This window comes from Triticum urartu, chromosome 4 (assembly GCF_003073215.2).
Source record: "Triticum urartu cultivar G1812 chromosome 4, Tu2.1, whole genome shotgun sequence".
NCBI classification, from domain to species: domain Eukaryota; kingdom Viridiplantae; phylum Streptophyta; class Magnoliopsida; order Poales; family Poaceae; genus Triticum; species Triticum urartu.
In genome coordinates this window covers 361661374-361680775 of record NC_053025.1, presented here as the reverse complement: position 1 = coordinate 361680775, position 19402 = coordinate 361661374, and positions in this window count along the sequence as shown.

The following is a 19402-nucleotide window of genomic DNA, read 5'->3' as shown; positions in this document are numbered from 1 at the left end:
AAGAAGCCTTCTTATGGACTCAACTTTACGTCCATCCGACAAGAGCCACATCACATTTGCTGACACTGGTAAAAGTAAGGTATTGGGTCTAGGTAGAGTTGCAATCTCAAAGGATCAACACATGGATAAAGTCATGCTTGTTGAATCCCTTGGCTTCAAATTAATGTCTGTCTCAATGCTTTGCGATTTGAATATGATTGTAATGTTTGGAAAATATCGTTGCCTGGTGCTAATGGAATCTGACAAATCTCTAGTGTTTGAAGGGTATCGGAAAGGTGATTTGTACATGGTAGATTTCTCAGCAGGACCACAACTTGCAGTATGTCTTCTTGCAAAAGCTTCAGAATGCTGGCTTTGGCATCGGAGGCTTGGGCATGCTGGCATGAGGAACCTCCACACCCTTGCGAAGAAAAAGCACGTCATAGGCATCGAGGGCGTCAAGTTCAATAAAGATCATTTATGCGGTGCCTGTGAAGCAGGGAAGATGACAAGGGCAAAACATCCTTCGAAGACAATCATGACTACTACACAACCCTTCGAAATGCTCCACATGGATCTTTTCGGTCCCACTCACTACTCAACTTTTACTACTACTGCTTGCCTCTATGGCTTCTTCATTGTTGATGATTACTCTAGATATACTTGGGTACACATAATCCTTTACAAGACTGAAGTGCAGGATGTCTTCAGACTCTTCGCAAATCGAGCTATGAACAATTTTGGCGCCAAGATAAAGCACATCAGAGTGACAATGGCACTGAATTCAAGAACACTGGCCTTGATACATATCTGATACCTTGGGCATCACACATGAATTCTCAGCTCCATACACGCCACAGCAGAATGGCATCGTCGAACGCAAGAACAGAACACTCATTGAGATGGCCAGAACAATGCTAGATGAATACAAGACTCCAAGAAAATTCTGGACTGAAGCCATTGATACTGCATGCCATACAATCAATCGTGTTTATCTTCACAAGCTTCTGAACAAGACATCTTATGAACTCCTAACTGGCAAGAAGCCAAATGTCAGTTACTTCAGAGTATTTGGCGCCAAATGCTGGATCAAGGACCCACACCACACCTCAAAGTTTGCACCAAAATCACATGAGGGCTTCATGCTTGGATATGTAAAGGATTCACACTCCTACAGAGTCTTCAATCTCTTCCATCACAAAGTGGTCGAAACAGTGGATGTACGGTTTGATGAAACAAATGGTTCACAAAGAGAGCAACTGCCAAATGTGCTAGATGAAGTCCCAGCTAGTGAATCAATCAAGCTTATGGGAACTGGAGAGATTATGCCTTCTGAAGCTCATCCTGAAGAAGAACTCATCATCTCAGCACCTGATCAACATGAAGACAATGCTCAGCATGAAGACATTCCTCCAAACAACAACGCAGATCAGCAAGAGCAAAGTCTTCGCCCTATACATCCTCGTGTTGCAAATGAAGTACAGATTGACAGAATACTTGACAGCATCAATGCACCTGGTCCACTCACTCGTTCAAGGGCAACTCAGCTAGCAAACTTTTGTGGGCATTTCGCATTCGTCTCAATATCAGAACCCAAGAAAGTTGAAGAAGCCTTCATGGAACCTGAATGGATTCAAGCTATGCAAGAAGAGCTTCAACAGTTTGAGCTGAATAATGTATGGGAACAGGTTAAGCGTCCTGATCCACGGAAGCACAACATAATAGGCACCAAATGGATATACCGCAACAAGCAAGATGAGCATGGTCAAGTTGTCAGAAACAAAGCTCGTCTCGTTGCTCAAGGATATACTCAAGTGGAGGGCATTGACTTCGATGAAACATTTGCTCCTGTGGCTAGGCTTGAAGCCATACGCATACTGCTGGCCTATGCAAATCATCATAACATACTTCTATATCAAATGGATGTGAAAAGTGCCTTTCTCAATGGCAAGATTGAAGAAGAAGTGTATGTTGCACAACCACCTGGCTTTGAAAATCCAAAACATCCTGATATGGTATACAAGCTCAACAAGGCACTGTATGGCCTCAAACAAGCCCCTAGGGCCTGGTATGATACACTCAAGTACTTTCTGAAGAGCAAAGGCTTCATACCTGGTTCCCTGGATCCCACTCTTTTCACGAAGACATACGATGGTGAACTGTTTGTGTGCCAAATATATGTGGATGACATTATCTTCAGCTGCACCAATCAGAAGTATAGTGAAGAGTTTGGATATATGATGCAAGAGCAATATCAGATGTCCATGATGGGGGAGCTGAAGTTCTTTCTTGGTCTTCAAATCCGACAACAGAGCAATGGCATCTTCATATCTCAAGAGAAGTATCTCAAAGATTGCCTGAAGAAGTTCGGTATGCAAGACTGCAAAGGCTTCACAACACCAATGCCGGCCAAACATCATCTAGGTCTTGATGACAATGGTAAAGAGTTCGATCAAAAGGTATACCGCTCCATGATTGGGTCTTTGCTTTATTTATGTGCATCTAGGCCAGATATCATGCTTAGTGTTTGCATGTGTGCTCGATTTCAAGCGGCACCAAAGGAGTCGCATCACTTAGCTGTGAAGCAAATTCTTCGATATTTGGCTCACACCCCAACTCTAGGATTATGGTATCCAAAGGGCTCAGAGTTTGATTGGTTGGATTTTCGGATGCTGATTATGCTGGTGACAAAGTTGATCGCAAGTCTACATCAGGCACATGTCACTTTCTGGGACGATCACTTGTATGTTGGTCTTCAAAGAAGCAGAACTGTGTATCTCTCTCCACTGCTGAATCTGAATACATTGCTGTTGGATCTTGCTGCGCTCAGCTTCTGTGGATGAAGCAAACACTCAAGGATTATGGCATTCATCTGAAGCAAGTGCCACTTTACTGCGACAACGAAAGCGCCATCAAGATTGCCAACAACCCAGTTCAGCACTCGAAGACAAAGCACATTGAAATTCGTCATCACTTTCTCAGAGATCATGTTGTGAAGGAAGACATTGATATCATACACGTCAACACTGAAGAGCAATTGGCAAATATCTTCACCAAGCCCTTGGATGAGAAGAGGTTTTGCAAGTTACGGTGTGAGCTAAATATCTTGGAATCCTCAAATGTCCTGTGATCAGGCACACATCCTAACACTTATGCATATTGATGACTTAGATGTGCAACACATAAAGTAAAGTATATCTTCAATCAATGAAGACATACATTCTAAGTGTGAATACATTAATGTGGAATTTGACTTCGGAGCGCCACGATAATTGTGCGCCGTGTCTGGGTCTAATACTTCCTATACGGTGGGTAACACCACCACCAAACGTTCCATTTTGAAGTGTTTAACACATGGCGTTACCTTGCAATATCTTCACATTGGTTTGGCTTCGAACTTAACATATCTTCATGATTATCTTCACTACGATGATTATATATATATGCTCTAGTGCTCTGTCCTCTACAGCATTCACTTATAGCTATGTCTTCTTGGTTGAATCTTTTGAACTAAGTGAATGTGATCGGACCCTAACCTCTCTATGCTTTCTATCTCAAACTCTATCTCTCCAAGTCATATGCATTCTGTTGAAACTGTCGAATGTCTTCACTGTGTCCTTGTGAGCTGAAGACATGGAGACAACCATAAAAGTCTGTTTTTAATGCTCATTCCTCCACATAAGATCCGGAGAAGCAGGAATGACCGCCCGACAATTTAGGCGTGCGTGGGACGTGGAACAAACCCCAAACTTCCGCTAACTGGCCACGCGTGCCTCAAATGCGAACCGCCAGGGGCACCTGCGTAATAGCACAGTGCCGCCTCTGAGTCTATAAATTCACACTTACCGCAGTCATTATCTCCTTCTTCCATCCTCGCACGAACCCTAGCGCCACCGCTAGCACTCGACGACGCCGGAGAAGAAGCGCTTCGCTGCCGCAACCTCTCCAACGCCGTCCTCGCGCCGACCGCGGACATCGTCCTCTCCGCCGTCGCCGTAGGTGTTTTCCGTCGCCAAGTTAGGGCACGGAGGACTGAACTACTCGGCATCAACTTCCTTCCGTCTAGCAGTTCTAGTGTGGTAAATAAAACTTCTTTTTACAGCCTCTTTTGATCTCTTGGTTCTGTCACTTTCAACCATAAGAAGTTTCTCTTCACACCAGTTAGATCTCTCGCTGCATCTCATAACATGCCTAGTATATTCACTTGTGCTTCATAAAGTAGTTAGATTCCTCACTTGTACTGATCTATGGGTTCGTACAAATCTGGAACCAACTTCTTATCTATAAGTGAATGTCTTCGCACAATGAGGTCAATGTCTTCTAAACTGATTAATCTTCAAAACCTTCTGAGAATGCATATGACCTCTTCCCCTTCCCTCGCACCTTAATGCTGTCACAGGTACATGTCCGTGGGAGAATCCTTCGGTTCTCATAGTCTGCATTCATTTGCAGAATTCCTACAGCATCACATAAACTCTCCTGAAGCCAGTTCCTGTTTGTCAAGAAAAAGAAAGCCTTTGAAGCCTTTGAAAGTTTTGAAGCCTTTCAAGTTAAAGTTTATGGCTTCAGTTGCAGCAGCAAGAAAGGGGGGCAGACAGAGACGTGAGGGAACTTCCAAGGATCTGCCTGAAGACTTGGCAGAAATGTACAAAACAGATCCAGAAGAGAGCTATGGGCAGCGCAAAACCCGAATCCAATGGATTCGACGCTATTGGGCAGAACAGTGGTTCAAATACCGCTTCGTCACCCAGGAGTATGCTGAAAAGAATGCTATCAAGAGTCCATGGGGGGATATCTTATACAAGAACCTTGTACCCAGGACCAGAGATGAAGCCATTGCTCAAGGCTTCTACCCATGCATGGTCCGAGGACCACAGCCTGATGATGCACATCCGTCGTCACTTCTCTGGTGTCGTGACGACAATCTCTTCAAGCGCAACTTTCAGTTTTCCCAACAGTTAGCGAAGCTAAACAAGAAGAAATTTGGGCTTGACTTCAACCCTGGTCCCTCCTCACCAAGGGCAGATGGCACACGCGACGCGGAACCCAATATCATCGGTCCGTTTGCCAATCTTGAGGGCCTGATCACCCACATCTTAGTCCAAGGGACTGCTGTGAATGACCCTCCAGCTGATTCTGAGTCTGATGAAGCTCCTGTTGTGCCGAAGCCAAAGCAGACAAAGAAACCAAAAGCTTCGAAGCCGGCCCCTTCCTCAAAAATCTCAAGGGCGAAGCCATTGAAAACTGCACCTCCTGAAGTCAGTGTGCAGTCTGAAGATGTATCCCGCATCTCCAAGCCCCTGAAGGATAAGGAGCCCCAGCAACACACAGGCAAAGAGCTCGCTGCTGCTGCCATTCTGCGCAGTGAAGCCATTGATCTATCAAGCGATGAAGATCTGGGCGATGACGCACTAGAACAGCTCGTCAAAAGCAAGGAGGAAGCGGAAATCTTCAATAATCTGCCTCTCTTTGATGTCGCCATCATCCACAGCTTCAGCGATGAATGGTTTGACACACCAAATATAAGCTTCAATGATCTGCAGCTGCCTGTTGGACTCAGCGTCGCCTTCCAAGGCGCAATTGCTTCAGAACTGGCCATTGCTCAGCGCATCGTTGAGCTGAAGCAGAAAATTGATCACGAAAAAGCTCAGTTCAAGAAGCACATGGCCAGTCTCAGCGTGCAGGAAGTGAGAAGCTTCAAAATCATGTTGCATGATCTCAAAGAAAACTTTCTGAAGAAGCGTGCTGAAGCTCAAGGCTCACGTAAAAGGATGAAGTCATTGGCTGACAAATGTGTTCAAGCCTACAACGAGGCTGAAAAGCGCAAGGCACTTGGGCGTCCAGGCATCGACCCCAAGATGGCCGCAAAGAAGAAGAAGCAGCCTGCTGTGAGTGAACCAGAGGCATCAAGACAAGAAGCCACTCCCATTGTCTTCCCAACTGCCATGACTGGCTCGAAGCCAAAGAGCCGGTCAACAACTTCAGAGCTAAAGAAGACAAGAGCTGCAGAAGCTGAAGCCAGAAAAAGGAAGAGCTCTGAAGCCTCTCCTTCTGCCCCCAATAAAAAGAAGCGCAAGACTAAGAAATCTAGGGCTGCTCCCACAGAGCCCTTGATGGTTGAACCCCTTTCTGTCATTCACCCCAATGCAGAAAGAAGACTAACAGTTCATGAGCCTGCTCCCACAAAGGCACCTGACGCTGAAGATATTCCAGCAGCCGACCCACTAGCTGCTGAAGACATTGGTCATCAGGACAATGTGCAAGGTGATGCAGCCCTTCCTCAGCTTGAAACAAGCGAACCCATCAGCATTGGTCGTCCTCTGACGCCAATGGCACAAGATGAGTCATGGGCGGATCGCCCTCAGGAGGAAGAAGACATTGAGGCCCAGCCCACTCCGACACCACAAGCGTCGTCTGCGTTCCGTAGGCGTTGCAAAGGTCCACGGCCTCAAGTCCAGTCTGCAGAAATTCCGGCTGCATCAGCCGAAGACAATGAAGAAGCACCTCCAGAACCCACTCCCTCGCTCCATCAAGATGCAGTTCCCCAAGAGAACGTGCCTGAAGATGTCCCTCAAACTACTAACACTGAAGCCAATGTGGAGCCCGCCCCACCAAATGCTTCAGCGGACAGCGAAGCCACTGAGCCAGACACTTCAGTTCCTGAGTCTGCTGCAGGTCCACAATTTGACTATCACATAGAGCACAGGCCTCATGTCCAGAAGCCAGTCCCAAGGCTTCCAAGGTTCCCAGGTCCTGCATCAGCACCTGGCTCCTTTGATGTAAACAGCTTCAAGGCAGACAACACATTTTTTAATAGCTCCAAGAACCCCTATTCAAGGGAAAGGATTGTATCAGACAGGTTCTAGAGCTATTCACAGCGCAGCTATTATTCTTGCATCTTATACAACCAAGGTCGCATCTTCCCTCACAAGCGCCTTGAGGTTGAAGCTATTGCTGGTCTGCCATGTCTTGAGGAAGCTTTGGACTGCTTCAGGCAAGTGGGTCTGCTGCCGTTCGTGACTGATGAAGAGCACTGGAACGAAGAGCTTCTGCTTCAGTTTTATGCCACTCTCCACATCAAAGGCTACAACAGAGATCCGAAGACTTGGATCCTGGAGTGGATGACCGGAAATGTCCATCATGAAGCCAATGCATTTAACATCATTGAGCTCACCGGCCTGCCCACTCCAGGCGAATTCTTCGAGGAAGGCTGCCAATCACATTCTAAAGCTATTGAGAGTATTTTCCAGAGACCTGAACCCAATATGAGTCAGATGCTCTCAATGATGAAGCCATTGCCTCAGGATGCACCCTATCCAACTGAGTTCTTTGTTGAAGACCAAGAGTACCTGCCCAGGACCATATATCATATTATCCGGCGGACTCTCTGGCCCATTAAGGGACACTCTCCACATGCCAAGATTGAGGGTGCAATGAAGACTCTCATATTCTATATCATGCATGGCAAATGCTTCAACGCACAGGATCTTTTCATACGACAACTTGCTGCGTCAGGCTCGGACTTATTTGGTCTAAAAATCTATGCCCCTTGGGTGATGAGGCTGATCAAACTGCACTCTACAATTTCGTATCAGCCCTCAGCCCAAAACCATTGCATCTTCCTGCCAGATGTGGATATCTCTGCTGAAGCAATATACCCTGAGCCTGCCAAGCAACCAATAAGTCTTCAGAATGCCGAACACCAGAGCTTCACGCAGAATGTTGAAGGTGTTGAAGCCATGTCCAGGGTCTATCCGATGGCTGGCACTACACGTGCACCAGCATCAACTGAAGCCACAGATAGCACAAACGCTCCAAGACCCAAGAAGCGTGCTCGTGTCCTCACTGACCGAGAGCTTCTTGTGGCCCTTCACCAAAAGCAAGATAGGCATCACGACTGGCTGAAACGTCAGATGAAGAGCCTCTTGGTGGATGTCAATCGTCTTCGAAACCTGGCCACCAAGAATGCCTTCGTTACACATGAGACTTGCCGTCGTACGTGGAAAGGGCTCTCAATGATCTGCACTGAAGCTGAACTTGAAGAGGATGGCTTCACAGAGCGCTTCAAATTTGACACCACACCTCCTAGGAGGGATGTGATGCACAACACACCGTCACTTGAAGACTCTGAGTATTCCTCATCTGCTGCCACCGTCACTGCGAGGATCATTGATGAAGATGATGATGCTACTTCACCACCACCCGCCTCGGCACCTCAAAGCTCAGCACCGCCAAACAACTCCACCGACCCTGCTGCGCCTGGGAACGCGTAGAAAACTCTATGTCTTCAAACCTTTGTGGTCATTCCTGACAAAAGGGGGAGAAGCATATGATGTTTATAGTCTTCAAGCGGGTCAACATGGGCGGGTGCCTTGTTTTGTTATACTTTGCTTCGTGTTTACAACTCTTGTTTTTGCTTCATTTGGTTCTTTTGAGTTGTAAACACTAAAACTCGATGGTCGTCTGCTACTTGTTTACCACTCTGTTTGCGAAGATAAATTCCGCATGTGCGACGATAAATTCCGCACTCATCTCATTCTGCAAACGTCCATTTTCCATTATGCATGTCATTATCTTCATATACTTTCACATGCATAGTGGATTGTCATCATAAGCTGAAGCTGATCTCCACAAGTACAACCTGCCATGTGCATTTGCATTCCAAAAGCAAATTAACTTATATGCACATCTTCAGGGGGAGCTCTTGCAACTTATGAAGACAATTCCTTTACAAAAATGTATTCCCCGTTGAAAACTTCAACTAGTTTGTCATCAATCACCAAAAAGGGGGAGATTGTAAGTGCATCTAGTGCCACCCCTAGTTGGTTTTGGAGTATTGACGACAAGCCTAGTTGAGGGACTAATGTGTTTGTGAGAATTGCAGGAGAACACAGGTAGAAGTCCCTCATTGATTCGGTTTTACTACCAGAGATGACCCCTAAAAATGTATGAAGACATTGAAGACAAAGGTGGTATATGAAGATATTCACATTGAAGACTCTGACAACAGAAGACACGTTATGAAGCCTATGGCACTCGAAGACTTAGATCCTTCGTAGTTCTTTTTATTCTTGTTGAGTCATAGGAACCACCGTACTGTTAAGTGGGGTCCAGGAGAACCAGTCAGAATGACTGAAGTGATGCCTAAATCAAAAACCTATGTCTTCAAGTGAAGACAATGAGAGCGAATTCTTGTCCAGAGCCGGACAAGTCAGCTTTGCTTGTAGCCCAAGTAAAGTTGCCATGAGAGTTCGAAATCTGACCGTTGAGACACGTGTCAGTTCCTTAGTGACCCAGGGTCATTTCGGACAAATCAGGTCGGGTTGCCAAGTGGCTATAAATAGCCCACCCCCACAACCATAAACGGTTGGCTGCTCAGATTTCAGTGCACGGCTTTTGTCGTTTGAGAGCAACCCACCTCGAAGCCTTTGAGAGAAAATTCCTAGTGAGGAGAAAAGCCCTAACCACCCAGAGCCAGAGTAAATTGGGCATCACTTAAGTCTTCTTGTCTGTGTGATCTGAAGACTTATTACACTTGAGGACTGTGAATCCTCCAGACGGTTAGGCGTCGTGTTCAGAGCATCCAAGAGACATTGTGGATTGCCAGTGAACGAAGTCTGTGAAGGTTTGGGAGTCTACCTTGAAGACTTACCAGAGTGATTGGGCGAGGACTAAGTGACCTTAGCTCAAGGAGAATACGGTGAGGACTTGGTGTCCTGAACTGTGTGTTCAGGACTGGGTGTCCGGGACTGTGTGTCCTAAGGTTTAAATACCTAGCCGCTCCAACCAGACGTACAGTTGTCACAGCAACTGGAACTGGTCCAACATATCATTGTCTTCAACGAGTCACTGGTTTCATCTTCACTTCCTTCCCTTGCTGTTACTTATTGTGAAGTCACTGCATGCTTGCTTTATCATTTGTCTTCACAACGTGAATGCATGATCTGTGTGGCTTCATAAATTCTTCCCACTTGATCCTTATTACACTGAAGCTGTTTGTCACTGTGCTTTCACTCTGTGAATACATGACCATGGCTGGCCTAGTGTAATCTAACTTCCGCTGCATAGTAATAGGCATAATCTTCACTGTTTGTCTTCAGAACTCCCAAGTTTTGAAGACTTTCATAAAAATCGCCTATTCACCCCCCCTCTAGTCGATATAACGCACTTTCAGGGTCCACCATAAGTGCATCCTCAGTGAGCAGAGCTGCATCAATGTCCAACTCCTTGCCAATAGCTTGCAGATGACTGACAGGAGTGGGAGGAGGGACATCTCCATATGCAGTGGTGCTGGGCCTCTCAGCAGCAATGGGCTTAGCCTTGGGCTTCTTCTTCTTGGGCTGTAGAACCAGCTCATGGAAAGTGGGCTTAAACCCATCACGCTGGGCCGAGCTTCTGGTACATCTGCAAACAGACGTTTCAACCAGAGGTGTTGGCGCCAGAGTTTTACGAGGCCTCCTTGGTCTTGCGCACATAGGTGGAGAGGGGACAAAAGCAGGCATAGCTTCATCCGCGTCATCTACAAAAAGAGCTCTTGCCACAGGTCTAACCGGAACCGGCTCGTTCCATGTCAGTAAAGGAAGATCATCAGGCTGAAAAGCAAGGCTCCATCTTCTCTTGACTGGCGACAAAGGTTTAGGCATTAGAGGTTGCGGTACCTCAAACACCACTGGTGCATTCAGCAAATTCTCAAAAGAACGCCTCCATATCATTTCAGGGGGCAGAGAGGGTCCAAAAGGGACCTTAATTACAGGTTGAGCAAGGGCCACAACATCAATAACTGGGGGTTGATAAACCAGGATCGCCCAATTGCTAGCATCTTCCACGTCCTTGGCAATGTTCTCCGGGTCACTTCGGGTTTCCGTTGCAGTTCCACCAACTAGATTAACTGCAGGTGGCTCCTGGAGCTGCACGTCTGAACTTGGCTAAGTAGAGCTTTGTTGTGTCGAATCATTGAAAACCATGGACTCTTGGTCCTCCACAACTGGTTCCACAGCAGGCTCATCCCAGTTGCCCCAATTGTCCTCTTGATCATGGGCAGGAGCAGGCGGCGGTGGTGGCACATCATTCCACCCCAAAGCAGGGAATGGAGGCAGGATAAAAGGCGGCATTTCTGGAAAGGGCACACCAGGTAGCGGATGAGGGTTGCCATTGATGGGCATCCAGTCCTCATCTTGGGGCATTTGTTCGGCGAAATTGGCACCCAGAATATACAATGGCATCGTCCAAGACACTCTGGCACCACCCCAGGCTGCATACTCCATGAACACCACGTCCCGGGGCACAAGAATATCCTCCGGGAAAGATGCAAAGACCAAGGAGCGCACCAGATATGGGTCCTCACTAATCCAATGATGAAACTTCCCAAAGGTGTTAACTGCTGCCCGAAGACCATTCTCATTGCGAAGATCAAGCGGAATCCCCAAAAACATAAGCAAACCCTGTCGGAAACCCTGAACAACTCTAAAAGATTCCCCCTCATCATGCTTCATAAACCTAACAAAACGATCATTACCCAGGGGCTGAGGCGGCATCTGAAGAAGTGAAAATCTGACAGCAGCATCCCGTAGCTCAAGAAGACCCACCGATCTAATCCAAGGTTGAGCAGACCTCACCAAAATCCCATGAGCTTGTAGTCATTGGACAACTTCCTCCCTAGCAACCCCAATCTGATCAGGAGGGGGGATGGGCATTACCTCGGCCAACATGAACTCCTCATGGTGACGCACAATTGGGGTATGTGGCGTCACGAAGGTTCGCGGCACCCGAGCCTCACCGCCATCCACAATGTGGTGCCCCGCCGGCACATAGAGCAGAGGGTCAAGGTGGAAGTTGGCCATCGGAGAGGCACGCCCCGAGCTTGCAGCAGACGGCGAGGACTCCGGCGGAGGTGGGGTTTCAGGCGGTGCAGTCGATGGTGTTTTGGGACCAGGGCTGATGGAACGGGGCGAATGAGTTAATGCAGAAGTGCAAGAGGAGTCCAAGTTTGGCAAAAGTTGCGTCAGAGAGATATTCTCGGTGGGAGCTGAGGGATCCTCGGAAGTTGCAACGTTACCGGGTTTCGGTTTCCAAACCAAGCCCAAGATCTGTGCAAACCGGTTGCAATCTTTTGCAACATGCCCCACCCGCAGACAAGAGTTACAGTGCAACCCGGACATGCACGCCGTAGCAAAATGGCCCTTGCGCAAACATTTTTGACACATTAAGATTTCATCCACCGTATCTGAAACCAAATTATCAAACTCAACTGCATCTTGTTGAGAGGAAGGAATAGTGGAAGGCCCAGAAGGTAACACCAGCCCAACTTGATCCGTGGCACGTGTAGATGACGGCCCAAAATGGGAGGACACGTCCACATTCGAAGAATCATAATTCCCGCCCGAGATAGACGGCGTCCGAGTCGCATTAGGAGGGAGGTTCCCAACCGTACCAAAATATATGGATGGAGAGGTTGACGTCCACCGGAGTTCAGCCAGCGGCGGGGGATGGATGACCACCCTTTCATGATCCGGGAGAGTATACCCCGCATCTTCAATAGTTTGAATACAGTCCTGTGTGGCTGGATAACGATAACCACGGCAAGCAGGATAACTCTGGAACGTTGAAAAAGAAAGCTTCTTGGCTTGGGCATGAGTAGATCTTACCGAGGACTTTTGGGGCTTGGAATGCATGGCTAGCATGCCAAGGGCAGCTCGACGTTTGGAAGGACTAACAAGTATCCATTCTGCATCACATTCCAACTTCCAAAGCTTGAACTCACGGCCCCAATTTGGGCCCCCATTACCCCAAAGATGGAAGTAACATTTAAAATGATCACAAGAATAAGAACGGAGCTGAAGAACGATCATAGCCACAGCCTTACAGGAAACTTGAAAGCCAAAAACCTTATCCTTGAGCGGAAAAACCATAAACTCAATTGCAGAACCCCCAATGGCCGCCTCAATTGCTGCTACCACTGAATCTTCATGCAAACGAAAAACATGCCGCCCAAAAGAGATTACCATGGTGAAGAAGCCCGTGTCATCCATGGGATGTACCATAAAACCAGTAGATTGAAAAACCTTATCCGCAAAAACCAAGCCCTTGGAGAAATCCAAGCCAAGAGTGGATCCAACATTGGAACCCATGGAGATGGGTATTAGAAGTTAGATCTCAGTGTGCCGGAGAGATCTAGTGGAGAGAAGAGGAATTTTGGTGGCTAGGGGAGGAGATCACCGGAGGTGGTGGCGATCGTCGGGGAGTGGGTCGAGCCATAACTACGTATGTTGTTATAATTTTGTGACGATCACACGACCCCTCTCTCTTGCCAGAGCAACCAGGCAAGTCCCCCCCTTGATCACCAGATATCGCCTATTCTCTTTCTACTACTTGCATTAGAGTAGTGTAGCATGTTACTGCTTTCCGTTAATCTTATTTTGATGCATAGCCTGTCATTGTTGCTACAACTGTTGATACCTTACCTGCAATCCTAAATGCTTAGTATAGGATGCTAGATTATCATCAGTGGCCCTACATTCTTGTCAGTCTGCCATGCTATACTATCGGGCCATGATCACGTCGAGTGTTGATCACGGGTATATACTATACATACATACTATACATGTTGTGACTAAAGTCGGGTCGGCTCGTAGAGTACCCGCAAGTGATTCCGATGTGGGGGTTGAAGGGGCAGGTGGTTCCACCCAGGTAGTGGTGGGCCTGGGTTCCCGACGGCCCCCCGACTGTTACTTTGTGGCGAAGCAACAGGGCAGGCGGAGACCACCTAGGTGAGAGGTGGGCCTGTCCCTGGTCGGCGTTCGCGGTTACTTCCAAATAACACGCTTAACGAGATCTGGGTATTTGATCTGAGTCTGGCTACTGGCCTATATGCACTAACCAACTACGCGGGGACAGTTATGGGCACTCGACGTCGTGGTATCAGCCGAAGCCTTCGTGATGTCAGCGACTGAGCGGCGCGCGCCGGGTTGGACTGGAACACCTACTCTTGTATAAGGGAGGCTAGGTCTGCTCACCGGCTGCGTACGCAACATGCAAGTGTGCAATGGGCGATGGGCCCAGACCCCTGCGCCATAGGATTTAGACCGGCATGTTGACCTCTCTGTTGTGCCTAGGTAGGGCTGCGACGTGTTGATCTTTCGAGGCTGGGTATGACCCAGGAAAGTGTGTCCGGCCAAAGGGGATCGAGTGTGTTGGGAAATGTGGTGCACCCCTGCAGGGAAGTTTATCTATTCAAATAGCCGTGTCCCTCGGTAAAAGGACGACCCGGAGTTGTAACTTGAGCTTATGACAACTAGAACCGGATACTTAATAAAACACACCCTTCTAAGTGCAAGATACAATCGGTGACCGCTCTCTCACAGGGCGACGAGGGGAGGATCACCGGGTAGGGTTACGCTATGCGATGTTACTTGGTGAACTTACCATCTACTCTCTTCTTCTGCTGCAAGATGGAGGTTACCAGAAGCGTAGTCTTCGAAAGGACTAGATATCCCCCTCTTATTCCGGCATTCTGCAGTTCAGTCCACATATGATACCCCCTTTTCCATTTGATACCAATGCATACATATGTAGTGTAGCTCCTTTCTTGCGAGTACTTTGGATGAGTACTCACAGTTGCCTTGCTCCCCATTTTCCCCCTTTCTATACTCGATTGATGCGACCAGATGATGGCGTCCAGGAGCCAGACACTACTGTCGTTGATGACTACTAGTACACTGGAGGTGCCTACTACTACGTGCAAGCCGCTGACGATGACCAGGATTAGTTTAGGAGGATCCCAGGCAGGAGGCCTGCGCCTCTTTCGATCTATATCCCAGTTTGTGCTAGCCTTCTTAAGGAAAACTTGTTTAACTTATGTCTGTACTCAGATATTGTTGTTTCTGCTGACTCGTCTATGATCGAGCTCTTGTATTTGAGCCTTCGAGGCCCCTGGCTTGTAATATGATGCTTGTATGACTTATTTTATTTGTAGAGTTGTGTAGTGATATCTTCCCGTGAGTCCCTGATTTTGATCGTACACGTTTGCGTGTATGATTAGTGTACGGTCAAATCGAGGGTGTCACAAGTTGGTATCAGAGCCGACTGTCTGTAGGAATCCACCTTCCACACTCCTTGGCCAAAGTCGAGTCTAGACATTACAGAACTTTTTACTAACATGGTTGTGTGCCTTACGGGCCCACGTCGCCATTTGGGTGGTATTAGGATCTTTTACTCCTCGATACTTACTCTGGGATTCTGATCTCTCTTCTATTCAGGGTTAAAACATTTTACTAACTCTGACACTAGGTTCTCGTAACTACTTCCTCCCGGAGAGCCTCTTATTACAGATGATCACCTACTGCACCAAAAGATTTTGAAGATACTCTAAGATGTTCTTCCGAGACACTTGTGTCCACCGCCTTTGCAAATTCTCTACCATTGTTATATCCTTATGGATAATTGCATACACCTGCCATTCTTACATTCAACCCCATCGATCTTGTTATTACAAGATGCCTCGAACTGCTCTCCATTGTTCCGAGAATCCTTTGAGCTTACTGACATGCAGTTCATTGTCACTTGAATACACCTACAAATTAATCCTCGCACACACACCGAGGGTTTGTTTTTCCCTAGTTGTTTATGTGTTTCACCAAAGTCTTTGAGATACTATTTGGTCTTTCGAAAATCCTCAACAACCTGTTATTCTTGAAATTTTTGCTTGCTTGCATTGTGGTTAATCCCATAAGTATACTAATCTTATTGCATCATTGTCACTATCATTTTTGAGTCCCTTGATTCAATAAGTTGTGAATGTTCACAATCATCAGTCGAATCCTAGGATTATCCTTCCGGCTCAGACGTCATTTGGATATGAGCTGGTTCTTGACCAATCAATGCCTTGATCGGTTGTGCTTCTAAGTCTATTGAACTTATTCATTTTCGATAAGAACGATTGCTTCCGATCCCTTGATTTTGGAATGATAATTCCTTTGCATTTGAGCTTTGAGTTAGTCAGTTGTTTCTATACTCCATTGCCTTTGCATTGTTTCTTCTTCTGATTGTGTGCCGATGCTCACATTAGCTCCGTTGTGGACCGTCAGATCCTTTGTTGAATTATCATCCAACAGTGTCCTTTGTATACAAAAACCTTAAGAAGTTCTTCCCTGATACATAATGCCATTGGTAAATCCTATTCTCTGATATGGCCAAGGATGCTCTGCTTTTGAGCTTGAGTTATCTACTTCTGAACTTTGTAGTATATGTTCCTAAGATACTCGATGGTTTGAACTAATGCCTTCCCTAATCTGTGCAAACCCCGAAGATTTCACGGGTCATACTTATCTGGTATTGTACCAGGTAAAACATTCAACAACTAATGTCATTTTAAAAATACGAGAGGTGAATGAAAGGTTATGCGTTGAACAAGTGGGATTCAACCTTGAACCCTGTGTTCATGCCCATGGAAACGATGCATACCTTATCATGGAAGCTTCTCTTAAAATAATTATCCCCTTGTTATAAGTTCATCTTGTATCTGTGGACATGGTTCCGACCATGTTTCTCCTTGATTCCATTTCTCGTGCAAGTTTGAGCACTTGTTTTCTGCACAGCATTACCCTAGTCCAACCTCTACTATGATCTGTCGTCGAGTATTACCCCCTGGTATCTCGAGATTATCATGGAACTGCATACTTCTTATAAGTTCTTCATCAAGTGCTACATTCTCACTGATTCCAATTTTTCACGGGCTCTGAGTTATTAAACACTCAAAGACACCGATAAATGACTCAAGTCCGCACCGCGATTAAACAAATCTTGGTAACCTTCATTACTTATGAGTTTTAACTCGGTCACGTCATTCCTAGCCTACTTGGCTATGTCTTTGTCATGCTGATTTTAACTGTGCTACCCGGTCCTTCTTCCCGGAGCAAAAATTTCGACGGTGAGCTAATCTTACGTCGATCTTCCTCGTCATATCAATTGTCCTTGAACAACAAGCTTGATTTCGAGTTTGTGTCGTGCCCATGGTTTCAAGAACTTTTCGCTTCATCATTCCATTGACTTGATGTCATCGCCGATCGGTTACATCTTCTTGAAACCTCTCGACAAATGTGCCATGATCATCATCAGCATTCTGAGGTCTTCTAGGATATCAATTGAATTCGTGATGAGAAATACCATCCTTGCCCTCGATGATTTGTATTCTCATCAACCACTTTATTGCCTTCCCACCAACACAAACTTGTTCGTGTTTTGTGTTATACCTTGAGTTCCTTGCTATCCTTCAATTGTTCTTCTTACCTTGGAGTATTACCATCTTTTATGTCAAGAATGCCATGAGAATTTCACCACCTCTCAAGAATTCTTGATATAGTTATACTTCTCGCCATCTCCGTTCTTATCTTGGTCCCCGTGTTGTTTCTAACCGGGATATCAGCCATTTAACTATGATGTGTGAAGTCAAAACTTCTAGCAACCCTATTGCTTGTAAGTTAATTAATGATAGTTACATTCTTTGTGTATTGGATATCGAATCACCATTCTAACATTGATCATACTACCTAAGCCCATATTTCAGGTGCACTTTTCAACCAATGATCGGTTGTGTATGCTTTCCTCGAGCATACATCATTATATCACTTGATCTGACAAATGTTATCCCTTTGTTCACATAATTGTCGGAATCCATCTTTTTAGTAATCTCGATGAGTTGTCGCCAACTCCATCAGCCACCTCTTCATCCTCTTCTTGGTTTAATGATGAACTCTTGTTTCAGAACTTGCTTCCATAGTTCATTGCCCGAGAATCTTATAATGTCATCTCGTCAATTGCGTTGCACCTTTTCTTTCTCAGGCATCCTGAGTCTAAGGTATCCTGACACCAATCACATTTGAATCTCAGTCAGATATGATGGTTCGAACGTTTTTCAAGAGTCATAACATTGGTCTTTATAACACCCGGTAAGGTGACGTCATTCCTAGCACACCTGGCCGGAGGACCTATTGTTACCGCTTCCTTTTTAGCAACCATTCTTCCATGAGAAAATTGACTTATTCTATAAGTTGTTCCTGATGAATCCTTTGAGTATCCAAGCTTTGACCTTTACTTGAAAACCATGTCAATGCTATCCCGAAGCATGACTGTGGTACTCAAACATCAACAAAAGCATTGAAAGTGCAATGCTATCTTTTCTTTATCAATTATCAAAAACACTGTTGTATGGGTATTGTCATCAAATTCCTTTCCCTTACCTAAATGGTTTCTACTTTCTATCCTGTCATGGATATCATGCTCTACTTGTCCTTGGGAAGGATATACCCCTGAAATATGTGTAAACACATTTTCCTTTCCATTCTTTTGTTTAAATTAATAATCATATTTTCCTTGCCATTGTTTGGTTTAACCTTTGTAGTGATCTATATGATCTAAGCAGTAATATTCTCTTGCTTATGTAGACACCTCGGTGTACAATTCTGTCAGCAAGACCATGTTACTATTGTTGATGACATTCTGGTAGCCACCGATGGACGAGAACTTTGCCTATTGGTCCGCCTCGTTCAACGAGCAGGAAAATGGTTCTCTTCGTCCCTCGCCCTTGGTACCGACGTTGTTGCGGACATAACTGACAGGCTACCCTCTTACATGCCTTGCTATCCTGACCATGCAAGATGTCACCGCTCTTCCTACTTTTAACCCACATGGTGGGCCCATAACCCACAGGTCCCAGGATCGAAACCTGACTCTCCTGTACACCATGTTGTCAAAGTTATTCCTCGCGCTTGACTTCTTATGTAATTCACGGGCCACCTGCCAAGTGATCTATTCTGGTATCAGACACAATACTTATTCTCGTTACTCTGAACCCTCTTCACCTTCTGATTAGGCCATCCAACGATTGCCTGCCCATTGGAAACTTCTCATGGTACCTTCTTACTTTACTCTCGATATTTTCTTAACTATCTATTCGAGAGTTACTTCTACCACATTCCCTGAGTTATCTGCCAGATAGTCAACCTTGTAAGGCCCGTAATTCCGAAGTTACCCCTTGTCCTTTCGTAAGTACGATGCAGTTCCCGAAGAAAGGATGCCGACTTCATCATGATGACCTGAAGCAGAGAAATGAAGACATCAACATAATGGATCGACCTCTTCGAGAAGAGCAACCAAGACCGAGGACACTCGTCAAAATTTCGTAACCAAATCCAATCACCCTTACTCCCGCTCCTAAATCCCGGGACGAGATTTCTTGTAGTGGAGGAGATTTGTGACGCCCGAATAATTAGGCTACAGTAATCCCGCGTTAATGATGTCTCGTCACCTCGGTTACTGCTGATAATCTCGCGTTAGTTCGAAACGGATTCAAATTCAAAATTTGAATTAAAGTTAGAACAATTAAAGTTTTCAAAAGTCAAAACTAAAATGTTCGATGTGTTGAAAATAT